The sequence below is a fragment of the Pinus tabuliformis genome, chromosome 2_1, assembly GCF_031772625.1.
Source record: "Pinus tabuliformis cultivar Carrire ecotype Pingquan chromosome 2_1, CPIR1, whole genome shotgun sequence".
Classification (NCBI taxonomy): Eukaryota; Viridiplantae; Streptophyta; class Pinopsida; order Pinales; family Pinaceae; genus Pinus; species Pinus tabuliformis.
In genome coordinates this window covers 934,463,696-934,484,809 of record NC_142299.1, presented here as the reverse complement: position 1 = coordinate 934,484,809, position 21,114 = coordinate 934,463,696, and the positions used below count along the sequence as shown (strand labels likewise).

The 21,114-nt window shown below is 41.1% G+C and overlaps 1 protein-coding gene and 1 pseudogene across 6 annotated transcripts in view; one reads left to right on the top strand and one right to left on the bottom strand.

Moving 5' to 3' along the window:
- Nucleotides 1-21,114, top strand: part of LOC149203713 (uncharacterized) — a 554,312-nt gene that overhangs the window by 366,042 nt on the left and 167,156 nt on the right. The gene's annotated exons all lie outside the window — the stretch shown is intronic.
- LOC149203716 (uncharacterized) lies at nt 15,668-17,184 on the bottom strand (annotated as a pseudogene).

Sequence of the window (21,114 nt, the reverse complement as noted above, 5' to 3'; positions counted from 1 at the left end):
TACCCTTTCCTATTGGAGTACACTTTGCCTTGTTCCCCATGGTGATCTGAAAGTTCATCTTCTCTTCTCGATATTCTGAGAAACATTCCCTGATTCCCATCATATGCTAAGAGGCTCCACTGTCTATATACCATACTTCTGATGATGCAGAACAAGTCATGCATGCCACTTCTTTTTCCAACCTGGAAGCCAACATAGAGAAATCAAATTCTCTCTCTCTTGTGCAATCTTCTGAAAATTTTGCCTGAGTCCCCTGAGGTGGATGCCTATGCATCGTGGTCTCGACTCATAACTGATTTTCCCTTTCTGTCTCTAATTACTTGCTCTGATACCAGGTGAAAACTCTACCACTGTAGCAATTGATTTACTTTTCCTACTTATTTCATCATAAGTTATTCATGAAATTACATTAACAAACATTAAAATAAATACTGCTATAGATTATCACATCCTAATACAGAAACAAAATTATGCACACATTGACACAGTTATTTTAGACTAATGTCCGCGGAAAAACCCAATGTGGGAAAACCGGTGCAGCAAGAGAGGATTTTATTATTCAAAATTTTCTTGTACAACAGGGTGCCAAATTGGCTTACCCACAGATAGACAAACTTCCAACACTTTCCTAAACCCAGTGTAGGCCCTACTAGCCTCTGCGTCAGCTTGAAACCCTCTGCATCAGCCTACTGAGGCTCTGCGCAGCCTCTGGGCTTCTGCATCACTCCTACAGCCTCTGCGTGGATGATGTAGGCCCTTCTGGCTCTGCGCAGTCTCTGTTGCCTCTATGTGGCTTCCTCTAGCTCTGCATCTGCCTCTTCTGTGTTGATCTCTCGTCTCTCTATTCCGTACTTGTTGTCTCCTGATTGCTCTCCAAACTACTGGTTCAATTTCTCAGCAAACCCTGCTCCAGAAATTGAACTGACTGGTCTCCGTCAGTGTATTCTCCAAGTGCCCCTTAAGCCTCCTCCTATACATTTTCTGTTGACATCTCAACGGCCGAGATTAATTCCCTAATAAATTGCTAAGATTAGATCTGGCTTGATCCATGTCTTTTGGACCATTCTAACATAGATTCATATTAATACACATTAATATTTATTTTCCCTAAGTTTAGACTTAGGGACTCCATTAAAATTATTGATTATTTTAATCTCCTGATTTGTATAGAATCTGCCAAAACCCTTTCTGGGTATTGGAGATATCATGTGCCCCAACCTCTCCAGCGAATTTCGTGGCTATAGCACATCCAATGCTACCCCAAATCAACAATTTGCATAGAAAAGAAGAGAAAAGAGGGGGTAGAATAGCTTTGCCTAACATCTGGACTTGAAAATCTAATAGGTGCCTTGTCCAACTTTGATGTTCTTCTTTCTATCTCTGCTAGGTACATTTGGCAAGTAGCAACACTCAAAGTTTGTGTAAACTTTTCATTAAGACATTTTGTAATAAAGTCACATGTCACATTGATATAGAAGATTGGGACTTGAGCATTATTTAGGCACAATTAAGCCTTACCTAGGAATTAGTTGTTGTTAATTCCCTTGATAGAGCTAAAATAGTCTAAAGGTCATACGTAATATTATAAATGGAAAAATACCATAGATAACAGAAGTAATGGACTAGCTACAACTACAAAATTAAAAAATGCACAACTATACACATTTGAACACGGAAATATGAGCAAAACTTCGAGTCATTGTATTAATTTTGAGAAATATGAATACAATAGATGAGAACAGAGGAACTTGGGCTTGCTACTGCAAGCTAGGGAAACAACCCAAGTGTGACTACAATGCTCAAATGCTGGAAAGATCTCCCAGGAAGAATTGTGCATGCCTAGGAAGAACTGTTCTTAAGAGTGCTCAGAATGCGCGGAAACTCTAATGGTGGCCTCCTCACTAGATACTTGACAAGACCTAGAAATATCTCACGAACACAAGTGGTGGAAATAGTCCCAAGGTGAACTGCACCCGCCTTCAACAATTTTTGTTGCTAGTTGCTGGATGGAACTAGGAACGCTGCCCTTAGAATTGCTCAAAAAGTTCTGCAAAATTAGTCCTAGCCTCTTCTCACCAAACCCACAAAAGGCCAAGAAGGGTTTGGGATAGGTCCACAAGTCACCAATGCCCCTAAAATGGTGTGAGCTCCTCTCTCTATTAGACAATGCACATTGTTGGAAATAGCTCAACCAATATGTGCCACAATCCTCACTGGAATGCCTCCCAAATTCTTGCAAATCTCCTCTAAAAAACACCCTTTCCCTACCCCTATCTCTCCACAAATTCTTCTCCCTTCTTCTCTTGCATAGGCTAAGCCAGAAACCCCTATGCAATGCTCAGAGTGAGAGAAATGGCTGCTCAAAAGCCCTACCTCATAGTGTTGAAGAATGTAACTAGTTTCGGTCTTCATAATTGTATTTGAGTCATGATGTAATGTATTTGTCAAAAGAAAAGAAAGATAATTTTTTATTAAATACTGACTTATTAAATCATGGGTTTCATGCTTGGGTCAATGGTCAATAGGTCAAAACACCCACTATGTTCTCTAGGGTTTATATCTTGAGTCAAACTGAAAATTACTATGTAAAAGACCATTCTTGGGCTTATTGTATCAAAAGGAGAAACATATTTTAGTTGTGTTAATCCCTCCACCATGAAGTGGGCCTCAAGCACATAAGGTTCGCCTCAAGCAGATGTCAAGTTGACCTCTTTGAAGGTCACGTCCTCACAACAAGAAGAGTATATATAAGTAATATTCAAGTTATAGAAGGTGAGATAAGTGATATGCGATTTACTTGAACGAATGATAGTGTGAAGGTGTCCAAAAGGAAGTCTTTTGTATTTTTAATAAAGAAGCTATCATGGCGAAGAAAGGAAGATGTCTATAAGCTGAAATTTTTCTGTTACTCTGTCACATGTGCAAAGTTGATCAAGGTTGCAGAAACAAAGTAAGAAGCAAAGCTCCAAGATTGCAGAATGAGCCAAGATCTTTTGTTGACTCATTGGAGAACGTTGATTCAAGTTTACCTTTGAAAGATTTTAACTGAGGGTTGGCTTGATGGATGGAAGGGGAAAGTCATTGTCAAAGATCCTAGTTGTCTCAATCTGATTTGAATCCATTAGTGGAAGAGTTTGACTGGGTTTTCCGCTTTATAAGGGTTTTGCTTGGAGCCTATCTCTGGTGTCCTATTTGATCTTCTTGTTTGGCATTTGTCTTGATGATAAACAAAAACACAATAATAATAATGAAGAACTAATATGATGATCACAAGAATTTGTCAAAGGAAAGAGAAATCATTTTAAGAAACCTAATCTATATGTTGCCCTAGATTTCTCGACACATAGCCTATCAAATTCGCTACAAACTCTTTGGATATGTGTGGGAAAAACTCCTACAAATCCTCCAAAATCTAGCAATCTATAGCTGATCTCAATTGGGGTGCTTCAAACAACTTCTGCGCCCAAGGAAAATACACATCAGCTGGAAATGATCTGCAATGTAGCTCCTTTAGAATTCTTGAGATAGACTTCTCTCTACTCTCCTAGGGTGACACTCAGAGTTCACGCAAATTAGTGGTGGAATTCCTGCTTGGGAATCCGTCGTGCCAAGGAACATCGATTGACTTGGCTAAACAACGCAAGAAAACTTGTGTTTAGAAGTTAAATTGTCAAAAGATGCAAATGAAGGCCTCTTCTCCTTATTTATAATTGTTGGCCTCCTTCTCTCCCTTGATTGCCCCCACTCTCTCTCTCCTAATTCCCAACCCCTCTTTTCTCTCTCCTCCAAGAGTGTGAGTTCCCTTCTTAGGCCAAGTTTCTCTTTATTGAGTTCCACTAGAGCTGCAATTTCCCTTTCTTGTCCTAAGTCCCAATGTTGGAATCACCTCCTCTTCTAAAAATTGTATGTAATGCTGAAATAAAAATTGGGGATATTATAGTCCTCCCCGTCAAAAATTGCTTGTCCTCAAACAATGCGTGAACAAGCGCCCCCTTTGACTGCTAATCACCACTACCACCACCAGTAATACCAAGGTCCCAAATGTGCCACTGAGTCATCCCTGATCTCTGCACTGTCAGGTCAGGAAGGAATCCCTCGATATCCGTGTTGAAATATGTAACTAGGTTTAATGTTCATAACGACATATGTAATCGTGATTTTTTGTATTTAATGCAATGAGAAAAAGAAATTTATTATTGTTGATCTTGAGGCATGGGTTTCATGCTCAAGGAATTTTAGTTTTAAGTCCCCATTGTGAGCTCCTAAGGTTTGTTATTGAGTCTGCAAGTGATTAAAGTCATTGTTGTGTATGAAAGACCCATTTGGTGCATGTTACATATTGGAAGGAAATCTTATGTGAGTCAAAGTATAGTCAAAAGTCCCTCCAAGACCTCGTCTCTACTCTCCTAGGGTGACACTCAGAGTTCACGGAAGCTAGTGGTGGAATTCCCACTTGGGAATCCGTCGTGCCAAGGAACACTGGTTGACTTGGTTGACTTGGCTAGACTCCACACAACATTAATCAATCTAGCACATGCAAAATTGCCATGCCCCTTAAGTGTGAACTCAAGGGTGGAACATACACTACCTTTGCAACAAAGCATGCACTCCCCAAACCTGTACTTGTTAGTTTGTGCCCTGACCCAATGCTACCGCTAATGAGTTTCTCCCTTGGTGTGCTGAGTCCCATCCAAATATCTCATGTGAGCTCCTTGCCGCTTGCTGCTTATGCCCAAAGTGTCAAAGGACAACAATCAAATCATCTATTCTTGCAAGCGATATAGAAAAGGAACATGCTTGTGAGTCCCCATGGATACAATCAAGTGGCGCTCATCTGCGTCCTCGTCGATCCTGAGTGAAATACACCCAATGGTATGCCTAATGTCCCCCTCCATCAGTCTCTTGAGAGGCAATGCACCAAGATCCCATTGTACCGCACCATATGCCACTGCATACCACCAAGTATCCCTGTACTCGTCGGCATGCCACTGTGTGAAAAATCCTTAAACCCATAATCCCTACTGCAGCAATTGATGATATTTCTCCTACTTGTTAGATTTACATGAACAAGTTATTTGCAGTTTCCTATGACAAATATTGAAATACATACACTGCAACCTACACCATTTAAAAGAATATGCTAAAACAAGAAATTGAACAAGAGAAAGATACTACACAAATGACATAGTTGTTTTTGGACAAACGTCCCTGGAAAAACCCAATTCGGGATAATCGATGCAACAGACCTGAGGGTTTTTGTTATTAAGCAGAAGTTATTTCTGAATACAACCTTTGGATGCCTTGTTGGCAAACCAGTACAAAGAATATCACTTTGCATAAGAAATTAGTCAGATTACCTCACTCTACACTTCAAGTCCCGGCTGATCTGACAACTGAATCAATGAGTCCCTGGCTACTTCTGCGCTGCTCCTGCGTCAACCTCTAAGGCACTGTGTCACCTCTGCTAGGAATCGGGAATCGATTTTCTCTTAGGAGCTGATTCTAGCCCTCTTGGCTCCGAATGTTAACGTCCTCAACAAATTTTGGACCTTTGCGTGGAAGACTTCTGCACTGCTCTGCGTGAGCGCTTCATGGCTCTGCGTCACCCTCTTTGTCAACTGCGTTGCCTCCTCTGTGTGTCTCTGTGCCTCTCTGCTGAGTATTGTTGGCTTTGGAGAAGATCCCCCAACCAAAACACTCTCTACCCCTCTCTGCATGATCACTACGAAATCACTGTGCTGCCTCTAGCTTTAGCAATTCGATCTGACTGATCAACTCTTTGTGTTTCTTCCAAATGACCCTCAAACCTCCTTAAATAATCTTCTCGTTGGCATTCAACGACCTATATTAGAAGCTAATCAATGTCTAAGATCGTTTTTGCTTGAATCTCTTGTTCTTCTAGAAGTTACACCCATAGTTTAGATTAATACCCATGAATTATTTTAATTTCCTAAGTTTAGACTTAGTGGAATTTCCCAAAACGCTTTTTGAGTTCTTTGGAATACATGTGCCCAAGCCTCCCTGCAAAATTTGAGACTTATAACACATCTGATGCTACCAGAAATCAACACTCCCTGTTACAAAGAAATGTGCTCTAGCAATGCCTCCCACTGAAGCATCACCCTGACTTCATAACATCGTCCTCTGCGCTGTTGATGTTTGACATGCTGTCCACCAACTACTGCACTGCTGCTGTAACTATACTGTTGTTGGCACTGCCATTATCAACACTGCATTTGTACTACAACTCCCTTTGAAATTTTGCATTTGTGCTACTGTTGGCACTGCCACTGCCAAATGCTGTTGCTATTGCATTGACAACGGAAAACATCCCAAATTACTGAACTGGTGTTTAGTATGATGCATCTCAATGCTGAAGATTTAATTGCTGCTAGTCCCACGCTATCCCTCTGAAGCCACTGTGTTGCTGCTGCTACTACATTATGTCGCCGTGCACTGCTGCAACTCTGCACTATGTTGCTTAGACTTGGCGTTCTATCCACTACATCTGTCGCTCCAACATTTCTCTACACCAACTTACACTACTCCATCCTGCTACTACTGATCTGGGCTCTTGTAGCAAGGAATTGATTCGAGAGGTGGGCTCCTCAAGGATCCTGCCCATCTATAGCTTTTTCGAACTACAACTCCAAATTAGCCCACCTCCCTCCTAGAGGTATGTCGGCTGTCATGGCAAACTCATACTCCTCGATCTTCGCGGGCACAGCCATTGGATCATGCTTCTCATCTTTGTCCTTCTTCCTGAGAGGACACTGTGTTGCCTAGTGACCCATTTTACCACACCTGAAGCATTTGATCTTCGAGATGTCCTTCTTTCGCTTTCGTTGCTCCTGCTGCCCCTTGGATGCAAGGGCTGCATTTTCTTCCTCCTCCTTGGGCTTCGACCCACTGTTGCTGCTTCCGTAGAGTTTATACTTGAACAAGTCTTTCCTCAACTCCTCTTGCTTAAGAGTTGCACACATCTCATCCCAGTGTGGCAAAGTTGCCCTGCCTATGATACTTTGGACAAAGACTTACCAATCTTCAGAAATAGAATTTAGGGCCAGTCTTACCATCTCGTACCCTTGAGGTGTAGACCCCATAGCTGCTAACTCATCACGGGTCTCTTGAAGCTTCATGAGGAAGGGATCTATGCATTCCCCCTTCTGCATCTGCGCAAATCTCAATTTCTGCTCTAAGTACATCTTCCGTTGCTCAGAAGATCCTTGATACAATGTTGCCAAGGCATCCCACATCTCCTTAGTAGTACCTCTGCTAGCGACGTGACAAACCATATGATCCTTTACTCCATCAAAGATCACCCTCTTAGCCTTTGCCATTTCTACCTGGTACTTCTTCAGTGGATCTGGATCTGCAGGCACAACCACCACGCTGTCGACATAGGTCTGGAGGGAATGCTCATCTAGAAGGATTGATATCCTTGCCTTCCAGATGACGTAGTTGGATGCCCCCATCCAACCTATCTTGATCTCTCATCCCACTGGTTGCCATCTTTGCCACGAAAATGTCGAACTGCTCCTCTCTGCTTGTTACTGCTGCTGCTCAGCCAATAAGAAAACAGACTTCTTGGTAGGAAGTCTATCGAGGAAAAATTCCCTCACTGTGCTTCTCCTCTCTCTTTTGATATCTTTCAGCCTAGCAATCCGCCTGCCGAAAAATTGTGTCCTGCAAGCTCTTCCTCAAGTTGAGGATCGGCGTTGCTCCCTCTGCCACGACAAGATTTCGATCTGGAAGGCCTACTGGATTGGACTGCGCAATCCTATGGGGATTTGAATTGCTGCCTCCTGCAGCTATTTCAATCTCCCTTTCTGCTCAGTGCTGGGTTCTTTGGTATTATTCTTCTTGCTTCACCTGCACTACTCTGATACCATGTGAAAATTCCTTAAACTCGGAATCCCTACTGCAACAACTGATGATATTTCTTCTACTTGTTAGATTTACATGAACAAGTTATTTGCAGTTTCCTACGATAAATATTGAAATACATACACTGCAACCTACACCATTTAAAATAATATGTTGAAACAAGAAACTGAACAAGAGAAAGATACAACACAAATGACACAGTGGTTTTTGGACAAACGTCCCCAGAAAAACCCAATGCGGGAAAACCGGTGCAACAGATTTGAGGGCTTTTATTATTAAGCAGAAGTTATTTCTGAATACAACCTCTGATGCCTTGCTGGCAAACCAGTACAGAGAATATCACTTGGCAAAAGAAATTAGTTAGATTACCTCACTCTACATTGCAAGTCCCCACTGATTTGGCAACTAAATCAACGAGTCCCCAACTACTTTTGCATTGCCCTTGCGTGGGCATGTGTCACCTCTGTTGGGAATTGATTTGTTCTCAAGGAGCTGATTCCATCTCTCCCGGCTCAAAACGTCAGCTTCCTCAGCAAATTTCGGACCTCTGCGTGGAAGGCTTCTACAGTGCTCTACGTGAGCCCTACCTGGCTCTACATCACCCTCTCTGCCAACTGTGTGCCCTCCTTCGTGCGTCTCTCTGTGTCTTTGCTGAGTATTCTTGGCTCCGGAGAAGATCCTCTAGCCAAAAATCTCTTGCCCCTCTTTGCGTGATCACTACGAAATCAATGTGCTGCCTTTATCTTCAGCAATTCGATCTGACTGATCAACTCTCTATGTTTTCTCCAAATGACCCTCGAGCCTCCTTGAATAATCTCGTCATTGACATTCAATGACCCAGATTAGAAGCTAATCAATGGCTAAAAGCTTTTATGCTTGATCCTCGTCTTCTTCTAGAAGTTACACGTATAGTTTAGATTAATAGCCATTAATTATTTTAGTTTCCTAAGTTTAGACTTAGGGTCCCATTAAAAATATTTAATTATTTTAATAAAATTGTCTCTGGGTGGAATTTCCTAAAACACTTTCTGGGTTCTTTGGAATATGTGCCCAAGTCTCCCTGCAAAATTTGACACTTAGAGCACATCTGATGCTACCAGAAATCAACACACTGTTCACTATGGCCTATCCCCGTGCACCACTAGATATCCCTTGCTACTATTGTACCATCTTGTACCGTCTCGTGTCCTGTCTGTGTCACTGTACCTAACACTCCTCGCATGTGCTCAACGCGGTGTGACGCGCTTCTCTTACTCCACAACACAATCTAACACACTATGGCACACCACAATGCATCTCTATGCCCACCTGCAAACCACTGCTTAGCGCTATACGCTTCTACACACCATTGGATGCCATGGCCTAAAGCTAAGATAGTGCGCGTTGGTCCGCCCCCTACCAACATCACCACCTCCACCATCACATCACCATACCCTCTAATGCATGGATTCTCCCTCCAAATCCTCCTTGAGGGACTTGAGAGGTGAATCTCCCTATGTACAGGTAGTGATGCCACCACTTCTTTGCTACTCTATGTCCCCTATGCACCACATAACTGTGGATAATCCCTAGTCCAATACAAGGCACTATCTAGTGCCCTGCCAATGCCACCTCCTTCGACAATCTCTTGTTGAAGTTTGTGGATCATCCCGCGACCCCATGCACAACCAACGTACCTAGATGATTCATGGAGTCCCCTCACAAAACGACTGGCCACTGGTGCTGAATGAAACTCCCCTAGCGAATGTGTGCACTCAATCATTGGGTCAACTATGCCACTGATGCCATAGTCAATCTGCGTATCTGGTAAATGGTAGGTAGTCCTTCTTGGATCCCAATGCCAACTTGGACCTCTTGTATCCCCAATGCTCGAACGCGCCTGCTAATCGTCACTCTGGTCTATGATCAACTCCATATGTATAACCCACTCCACTGGGTACCAACTTAGAATCTCTCTCCATCCAACCCCAAGAGAAGAATTGAAAGCACAAACTCTCGTACATGGAGCTAGCCCCCCATTCTGCGAATGCTTCCCCCTGTGCAACTCATGTCGTCTCATCTCATATTCTTGGTCATCACATAAAATCTGTCTCGGTGACGTGGCCTCTCTCTAACCAACATGCAAAGACAACCTACTAGTGCTACAAGCCCCATCTATGTATGTTTGAAGAAAGCTGCTCCGATGCTCGAATGTGCACTCTAGCTGTACCATTAGGGAATCCAATCATTCCCCAATGTGAGTTAGTTTGGCCATTGACTTAGCGCAAATTACTCTCATGCCCTCCAGCTCCTCATTTTGTTGCAGAATGGCCTCTTGCAATGTCACGGCCTTCCTTTTCAATGCTAGAAGGTCGGCTTGGAACTGATGAAACTGCTGTGAGCGACTGTCATCTAATACCACTATGTCTCTTGGCACCTCATAAATGGTGGATGCCTTGGTGTCTCTTGTCACCTCATAAATGGTGGATGCCTTGGTGTCTCTTGTCACCTCATCAATGGTGGATATGTCTCCTAGCACCTCACCAACTTGTTATTCACCGTTATCACCTAAAAACTTGGACACGACTCCAGACACCTCATCAAAGGATACCTCAACAACGGATGACACCTCCTGAAAGGTGGACACCTTTGTGTCTCCTGGCACCTCGTCAACGGATGGCCCTATGAGTGCATGCTCTAGTCTCTCCCAGGGTTGCGGGGGAGCGACTCCCCCCCCTCGAACCCGCTCCTGAATCACGCTCCCTAGCCTTTTTTGCAATTTTTTCTTTGTAGTAACTTTCAAAATGCAAATTTTTTCAAAGAAATAAATAATTTTTTAGTGGGGCAGCCTAATTATCAAGCCTATGGCCCTAGTATTGATACATGATTCATGGTAATGTTAATTTCTTAAAGTAAAAGTGACATTCTCCTTAATCTTCATTTTCATCATTTTACTTAAACTTTTAACATTACCATGAAATGACTCAGGATGTTTGTGAGTGGTTCCGACCTCATTGGATTTCATATGGAGAAGTAGAATTTTAAATCTCATTCAAAATCCAACAGAGTTATTAGTTTTTCAGGATTTCAAATTTCGGGGGGATTGTAATGTTTCTGTTGGATTTTGTCATGTATTAGCATATGGAACTTGTATTTAGTGAAGAGCACCAATCCCTCTATGTACCTTGATGTTAGTGACATTGGTTGTCGAACTCCTCTATCATGACCCTACTAAAAATGTAACCATCACTCGAACAAAACCTTGACTTGACATGCTATGTTTTTTCTATCTTATGTTAATGAGGGTGATATTAATGACAAAGATCTTGATTTTCCAACAAGACTCAAAAATTAGACATTTCTCGTGGCGACAAGAGACCCAAGCATTAGCAATAGATAATAGATTTACTTGCCTTTTCTTGTTTCTAGTAATTTTTATAACTCTTGACTCTTTCATATTTATTATGATATTTTTTGTAAACAATATATGACAATTTAAGTTTGAAGTTTGAAGTTGGCAATTATAACTCATTGGTAATGAATTATGAATATGATGCTTCGTGAAAGTTGTTTCATTTCATTTCATTTTATAACATTTCATTTCATGTTAGATATTATTTGTTGTAATGGTTACACTTAGCTCACAAGTACAAATTTGGTGATCAATAATGATAAATGTTATATATTGAATTTTGAAAGCTTGAATCTTTAAGATTGATGAAGCATGATTCATGAGACTCAATATGTTGTATGTTACTAACTTGTGGATGTGGTTGATGAAGATTATAACTTCTATATGATTGTTGTTATATGGTTCAATCTATGTTTTTTATATCTAATTCATCATTCTACATGTTTTTGTTGACATACATGCATCAAAATATAAAAAATATATATTATATATAAAAAACTCTTTGGGATTCGCTCCCAATTGGGAGCTTTTGAAAATGTCGCTCTTGCTCCCAAGTAACCTTGCTCTCTCCCCTAAGGTGTCAGCCAGAGTTATCAAATGAATCTCTAACAAGGATGACTCCTGCGTCATGCTGGGTATATCTACATGTTTCTGAATCCTGACAACCCTTTGTGCCCTTATCCTGATGCTCAACCTCCTTCTCAGGCTCCTGACATCTAAAGCCAAGTCTCCACCAGCAAAAGCACCTCCTAGACTCACCCTCTAACTGTCCCTGTCCTACCTGCACTTTTTGAGGAGATCCGGTGCCCTGATTTTATCAAATTTCCCCACATGGTTTAGATTGCTGCACCCCAACGGCCTGTGCACCTCTAGTGTCTCTGATGTAAGGATGAGGATGGATCTGGTCTGACACATTCCTCAACTGGGCCAACCCATTCATTGTCCCAACAGTTGCCACCCCAAAATTCCTGCACACTGAATCTTCCTCTAGCCATGGGTTTGTCTATGGTTTCACCTGTCACTGTGTATACATCCCCAAATCTTCCATGATCTTGCTGGCTACCCCATAGCTGGTCAAGATCATGCTCTCATACCACTGTAATATTCCAAATGGAAAAATACTGTAGATAACAAAAGCAATGAACTAGCTACAACTACAAAATTTAGAAATGCACAACCATACACATTTGAACCCGGAAATATGAGCAAAAACTTTGAGTCATTGTCTTGGCTACTACAAGCTATGGCAAGAACCCAGGTGTGACTACAATGCTCAAATGCTGGAAAGATTTCCTAGGAAGAATTGCGCATGCCCAAGAAGAGATGCTAGCTGCTGCTGAAGGAAACTGGAAGAATTATTTTGAAGAGTGCCCAAAATGAGTTGAAACTTTGATGGTGGCCTCCTCACTAGATACCCGACAAGACCTAGAAATATCTCATGAAACCAAGTGGTGGAAATGGTCGTAGGGTGAAATGCATCCTCCAATAATTTTTGCTGTTGACTATTGGATGGCACTAGGAATTCTTCCCTCAGAAGTGCTCAGAAAATTATGCAAAATTAATGCTAGCCTCCTCTCACCAAACCCACAAAAGCCCATAAAGGGTTTGGGCTAGATCCACAAGTCACTGATGCCCCCAAAATGGTGTGAGCTCCTCTCTTTGTTAGACAATGCACACTACTAGAAATAGCTCAACCAATACGTGTCACAATCCTCACCGGAATGCCTCCCAAACTCCTGCAAATATCCCCAGAAAAACACCTTCTATTCCCTACCCATATCTCTCCACAAAATTCTTCTCCCTTCTTCCCTTTCATGGGCTGAGCTAGAAACCCTTGCACAATGCTCAAAGTGAGAAATGGCTCCTCAAAATCCCTCCCTCATGAGTCATAGTCCAACAAATTCGCTATAAAATCTCCGGCTATGTGTGGGAAAAACTCTTGCAAATCCTCCGGAACTCTAGCAATCTATAGTTGATCTTAATTGGGGTGCTTTGAACAACTTCTGCGCCCAAGGAAAATACACACCAGCTGGAAATGATTTGCAATATAGCTCCTTTAGAAGCCCTGAGATAGACATCTCTCTACTCTCTTAGGGTGACACTTTGAGTTCCCTGAAGGTAGAGGTGGAATTCCCACTTGGGAATCACTTGTTCTAAGCAACACCGGTTGACTTGGCTAAACAACTCAAAAAAACTTGTGTCAAAAGATGCAAATGAAGGCCTCTTCTCCTCATTTATAATTGCTGGTCTCCTTCTCTCACTTGGTGGCCCCCACTCTGTTTCTCTCCTAATTCACACCCCGTCCTCTTTTCTCCTCCAAGAGCGCAAGTTCCCTTCTTGGGCCGAATTTCTGTCTTTTGTGGGCACCACGTTCCGCTAGAGCTGCAATTTCCCTTTTTCCTCCCAAGTCCCAATACCAGAATTGCCTCTTCCAAAAATTCTCTAATGCGGTGTTATCACAAAATCAAGCACTGAAAGGCTGCTGATCAGGTAGACTCTGTGCAACTATTTCAAACCAGACTTTTGACTAAGGCTTAGCCTCCTTAGCCTGAGAGGGCTCTCTCAAAAGGTTATTGATTTTGACTATTGATGAGATGGCTAACTCTTGCAAAGTAAATTTAACAAATATGTTGGCTGGACAGACATTACAAAGACTTCCATTGGGCTTATGGAGTTAATCATCTTTCAGTAAACTATAACACTACTCATACATAGAAGTTAGGGCATGTAATGTTTAAATACTCAAAACACATCTCATGGAAACTTCAGCTTACAAATACACACAGGAAATCAGAGCAGCAAAGTGAATTCTGAGTGATTGTGTATCTATACAACTGTAAAAACATAAAGGATAAAACAAAACCACATATCTTGAGCATTTGAAACACTGTATGAATCCTGAGAAGAAAAGTAGTCACTTGTATTACTGAAAATGAGTTTGTACACAAGCCAAAATAACACTCCATTTTCTCAAATATCCAACCTTCATTACATAAAAGTTTCATCTATATATAGAAACATAACTTTAACTACTTTGAGCTTCCTCCTCCAGCATGAGGGGAGCTCGATGACTGCCACTAATTACCCTTATCCACTATTGAACTAACTCATTAAATACAATAAGTGCTAAACTGGAATTTTAAAGAGTCCTAATTTAACTATAACTCTAATTCTATCCTCCTCGTAGAATGATTCTTTCTTGTTCTTTGACACCTGTCTCCTTTTAGTTTGGCCGAGATGGCTGAGAAAAGGATTCAATGTCCCATACTAGCTTTGGATGCTGAATGCTTTGATGGTTCAGTGATGTTAGGAGAAAACCCCTGTTTTTCCGGTTCCAGTCTTCCACCACTTATTCGAAAATGCAGCAGCATGTCTCCAGCTCTTTAATATCCCAAAAATGTAGAGCACCACCATGTTTCCAGATGTGTTGGAGGCTTCGTTGATGGACAGGTGTGCAAGCCAAGTCTCCTCGTATGCAACTCCTTCCAAACCCTAATGACCGGTAATAAAGTGCCTTTATAATCAAAACTTTAACTTGAGCCAAAACATTTCACTTTTACAAAAGGTACACCTGTCATCATTTGAATGGCTATGCTAGCTTCATTTGGTCTCCTATATGTCCCTTAGATGTTTCCTTTGATCATCTTATCAAACTGTTTGTCTGCGTTCAAAAAACAACACCTACAGCAGTTTCGTAGCGCGCTACGAAACTGCTGTGTAATTTCAAAAACACAGTCTTTCTTTCATTCAAACCGAACTCCTAATTGTTTGCATTGAAGCAGATACGTTTTCAGTGTGATTCTCACTAATGCAAGTAACAACAATGAGCCTGACATCTTTGTCTTGGTGCCTTAGAAACTCTGGCTTTACCAATGCACTCATGGATGGAATCACTGCATCCTGCATTATCTCAGAAGGTTACTGTTCCACCATAGATAAATAGTCCTCCACTTTCTGAAATTCCTGAACTGTACTTGAAACATTTGGCAGAGGCAACTGAAGTGGTTGTTAACAAATATCATAAATAATCTCATGGTTTGCCAACCATCCAAGTACACGGTACCAGTTTAAAAATATATTCCTTGGGCCCTGCTGATAGAGAACAGAGAACTACAAACATACTTCAGATGAAACCTCTTACTCAAAAACCCCGAAAGATATGACTGGCAGTGATGTCAAAATAATATTGAAAAGCAGCATATACCAATCATCATATATGGGCTGTCCAATTCGAAAATCCTTCCCCTCAGGCTTTTCTGCATTATTAAATTTGCCTCCTTTGCAACTTTACATTTGCGAGATTCTGCAGCAGCCAAAGACATAGCCTCTTGTGTTGTGCTTGCTTTGCTGTCTGTTGTAACTCTGCTTCTTGTTGTTTGCATCTGTGTGTCAAGTTCCCATATTTCCTGTCCTCGGAGGTAATTTCCCACATGTAGGTGCTATTGGCTTGCTGGGATCATCAATAACTAAGGGCTTTTCATCTGCTACCAGAAGTTTCCCTAACAAATCACACTCTTGGAACAGGTGATCAATAACAGTAGTACTGTTGCTTTCTAAGCATGAGCTTATGATGCACTCCACATAATGATGCAGACTATTGTTGAAGGGGTACTCGAAAAAAAAGTTTGATAACTGTCTGAAGAGCACCCAAACGAACCAACTCCTGCCAAGCAACTTCACTCCCACTCTTCAACAAGACTGCAATGAATTCCACTATCTTTAAACGATGCATTCCGAAAGGAGGTCTTAATTCTCCATATGTGGTAGGCAGAATATTTGCATCAGAAGACACATTCAACAGCTCTAGCAGTTTACCAAGGCCGTGTAGCATGCCATCCACTGTCTCAGGATTTGGAGTTATAACTGGCTCAATGATATGATTTCCCCATGCTGAACCAGCTGCTCCCAATGCTGATCTTTTTGGGTCCAACAATGAAATGCATACGGACAACGAATGCACTAATGTAGATTTCGACTGTGGGTTCTCTAAGGCATTACAAAAAAGTCGTTCCACAAAGCTTGGGCTGGAAAGCTTCAAGGCCAGTGCAGATGGAGCAAGATGAGTTATAGCACAAAGTGTTTCTGCTGCGTTTTGATGTACTGCAGCACAATTCGTTGAGCTCAATGCATCTACAAGCATTTCTAGCAAGTTAGTATCAGCTAACCATTGCAAAGCATCAACATGATATGCATACATATGATTGTCAGCTCCAACTAGCCTGATCAATACCTCCATGATCGATGGAATACCAATCAAATTCACCAATTTAGCCAGTATCTCTTGATGTGCTTGAATATAACGAATGGTGGCTACCGTCTTCCTTAACAACAAGCAGATTACAACCTTGCTAAAGTATCCAACCAGCAAGGTTCTATGGAGCCGGTCAGATTCCAAGAAGGAAAACAGTAAATTCATTAACTCTTCCTCTTCAACCAGTGTCTTGAGAATAATGTCAATTTCACAAGAGAATATCTCACACGCTATAAATGGAAACCTGAAAGCTCGCTTACTTTCTGCACCATCTGGTGGCTCTTGTACAATGTAACATAGCATTTGTTGCATTTGTTCCTTGCCTCGAAGAAAATTAATAAGGCGATTGTTGATAGTCTTGCACTCTTGAATAATTTCCTCCTCGGCAAAGAGGTCTTCAACTGTACATGTTTCTTTGTCCAAAATTGAATCCACCGCTGAAGGGGGCGAGAAACCAGTCATCCGCCAAAACATTTTTCCCAGCTTGCCTTCTTCTCTTGCTCTTCTTCAACTGTGGATCTGCCAATCCCCGGACGTATCGCTGTATTTGGAATTGCGGGAATTGAGGGTTTCGGAGTAGCAGGTGGAACCCAGGAGAATGAACCCTCAACCCCTTTCCCAAAATAATAGGAACGAATGGCAAAGAAGAAAAGTTGGGCCTGGTGTAGGAGGAATTCCTGATCTCTGAAAACTGTAAGTCCTTCCTTTAAACTTAATTGAAACCAATCCCGGCATGTTACCCTATTACCAGTCCAGTTGTGGAAATACTCATGACCAATAACACCCAAGATAGCAGCATAGTCTGCATCCGTTGCAGTTTGTGGGGATGCCAAAACAAACCTTGAATTAAATATATTAAGGCTCTTGTTCTCCAGCGTTCCTATGTTAAAATCAGGTACTGCCATGATGTTGAATAGATCAAGGTCATATTCCAGACCAAAGACATCCTCATCCCATTTCATGGCCACCTTAAGGGAATACATGGCATGAGCAGTCTTTGATATATCATCTGCAGGAGTCCAAATGCGAAGTGAAACCTGGCGTCCTTATCGTGTAATGAATGTATCATTTCTACTGACTACTTGGCCAGCAACCAAAGTAAATAGATAACACGGCTTCTTGAAAAGATTTTCCCAGACAGCATAGTGTCTGCCCTCCTTCAGATCCTCCTGCTCTATTAGATTTCCATTATAATAGAGGAGACTGACTGAGAAAGGGCCTTCAATGTCATCACAAAAGCTGCTTCCTGAGAATGATCCCCGTCAAAACATATGCAGACAAAGGCAACCTTGACTTCCATTCGACTTCATAATAATTTATATTACCGCTATCCCCTTTGATGCCAATAGAGCCTGCACGTGTCAAGACCGACATGTAAGACCTTACACATGCTATTCCCGTAAAATTCTTGCAGAAAATATGACAGCTGGTGTGAGATGTGCTATGGATCAGCATGAATTCCCCATTTCGTAGCGCAGTTAGTGCAAAGTCGGTGTTTTTCGCTACGAAATCACTAAAACAGGTTACGCTGCGAAACTGCTAAAGGATTTATGCGCTGCGAAAACACTTTGTCCTTAAGCTAGTCTGAGCAATTTTGGCAACAGAATTTTCAATGATAACAGTGGCTCCACTTGGGATAGTGTGCCCTTGTGGTACACTAAGAACTCGCAGGTCCAGTGCCTTATCTATTTATGACAAACAGAAATTTGCTTGACAAGCATCCCTTTCAAGCTTCTGGGGCCTTCACCTTGGGCTTAAGCTTGATGATCACTGTAGGAGAAAGAAAACTACATCTACTAAAAAAAAAAATGCTCAGTCATCCTTGAGCTTATTTGCAATTTCCTACCTACCTACCCTATCAATTTCAAACTTCTTTCAGCTCAATCAATGTGAAATTTCCAATGTAGCCAATCATTTGTCTTATCTGATATTTGATTTCTTTGACTGCATCGGAGTTCAGAGCCAATATGATAGTGTGATGACCGCTGCCACTGAAATTGTCTCTGATCTTTATAGGAAAACTGAAACACTGGAGAGTAAAACTCTTCCATGTAATCAGCTATAGGATCCCAGAATACATGATCAGCTTGATTTTTCTTGTAACTTTCTGGTTGTGCAAACTGATCTTCAACAACAGTGTTCAGTTCCTCAATCGTGAAAGAGAAAGGAACCAGCATTGTCTCCTTGCGTTCTGCCATAGAAAACTTCTGAAAATAATGATCATGATTATGAAAACTATATGTCTGAATTTGACCTTCTACACCTTCAATTTCTTTCTGAATGTCCTCAGCAACTTTATCCAAAAATCTCATCTTATCCTCTGCCTTGCAGTCAAAGGATTTTAGATATGAGGACAAGGACAAAGGAAAATTTTCATATGTTTCTCCATTACTATGATCATTATTCCATTGTTTGAAACCTTGAACTGAAGGAGAGTTTGCCACCACCTCTGACCTATCTATCCATTCCTCCAAAAACATAAGCCATAAGTCTTGAAATGACTTAACGGATTTGATAGGAAAACTTTCAATCCATTGTTTACATTTCCCTTGAAGTGAATCATAGAATAACATAATGCAAACATCCTCATGTTTAACTCTAAGAAGCTCTGAAAATTCACAAAAATCTGATATATGCTTCAAAGTTAAACTCAAATCTTCTCCGTTGAATTTTGGACCATTCCTTAGAAAATATGCATCCTTGGGAAAATGATTTGGGAAACCATGAATTCCTGAAAAATCTATGCATGCATACCTTGAAATAAGAATGGTAGCATGTGGGTCCTTCATATCTCTAGTGGAATCACCATGAACCTATGAATTTCGAATTCTTCAACAATGGAGTCGCCAAGGTAGTTTTGCAGCCTCAAAAACCTTCTGAGCTCCTGCTACCTTCAGAAGTTCAGCTTCATAATTTCGGGAATGAATAATCTTCAGGCTCCCGGCAGACGCACCAAAATGTTATCACAAAATCAAGCACTGAAAGGCTGCTGATCAGGTAGACTCTGTGCAACTATTTCAAACCAGACTTTTGACTAAGGCTTAGCCTCCTTAGCCTGAGAGGGCTCTCTCAAAAGGTTATTGATTTTGACTATTGATGAGATGGCTAACTCTTGCAAAGTAAATTTAACAAATATGTTGGCTGGACAGACATTACAAAGACTTCCATTGGGCTTATGGAGTTAATCATCCTTCAGTAAACTATAACACTACTCATACATAGAAGTCAGGGCATGTAATGTTTAAATACTCAAAACACATCTCATGGAAACTTCAGCTTACAAATACACACAGGAAATCAGAGCAGCAAAGTGAATTCTGAGTGATTGTGTATCTATACAACTGTAAAAACATAAAGGATAAAACAAAACCACATATCTTGAGCATTTGAAACACTGTATGAATCCTGAGAAGAAAAGTAGTCACTTGTATTACTGAAAATGAGTTTGTACACAAGCCAAAATAACACTCCATTTTCTCAAATATCCAACCTTCATTACATAAAAGTTTCATCTATATATAGAAACATAACTTTAACTACTTTGAGCTTCCTCCTCCAGCATGAGGGGAGCTCGATGACTGCCACTAATTACCCTTATCCACTATTGAATTAACTCATTAAATACAATAAGTGCTAAACTGGAATTTTAAAGAGTCCTAATTTAACTATAACTCTAATTCTATCCTCCTCGTAGAATGATTCTTTCTTGTTCTTTGACACCTGTCTCCTTTTAGTTTGGCCGAGATGGCTGAGAAAAGGATTCAATGTCCCATACTAGCTTTGGATGCTGAATGCTTTGATGGTTCAGTGATGTTAGGAGAAAACCCCTGTTTTTCCGGTTCCAGTCTTCCACCACTTATTCGAAAATGCAGCAGCATGTCTCCTGCTCTTTAATATCCCAAAAATGTAGAGCACCACCATGTTTCCAGATGTGTTGGAGGCTTCGTTGATGGACAGGTGTGCAAGCCAAGTCTCCTCGTATGCAACTCCTTCCAAACCCTAATGACCGGTAATAAAGTGCCTTTATAATCAAAACTTTAACTTGAGCCAAAACATTACACTTTTACAAAGGTACACCTGTCATCATTTGAATGGCTATGCTAGCTTCATTTGGTCTCCTATATGTCCCTTAGATGTTTCCTTTGATCATCTTATCAAACTGTTTGTCTGCATTCAAAAAACAACACCTACAGTAGTTTCGTAGCGCGCTACGAAACTGCTGTGTAATTTCAAAAACACAGTCTTTCTTTCATTCAAACCGAACTCCTAATTGTTTGCATTGAAGCAGATACGTTTTCAGTGTGATTCTCACTAATGCAAGTAACAACAATGAGCCTGACATCTTTGTCTTGGTGCCTTAGAAACTCTGGCTTTACCAATGCACTCATGGATGGAATCACTGCATCCTGCATTATCTCAGAAGGTTATTGTTCCACCATAGATAAATAGTCCTCCACTTTCTGAAATTCCTAAACTGTACTTGAAACATTTGGCAGAGGCAACTGAAGTGGTTGTTAACAAATATCATAAATAATCTCATGGTTTGCCAACCATCCAAGTACACGGTACCAGTTTAAAAATATAT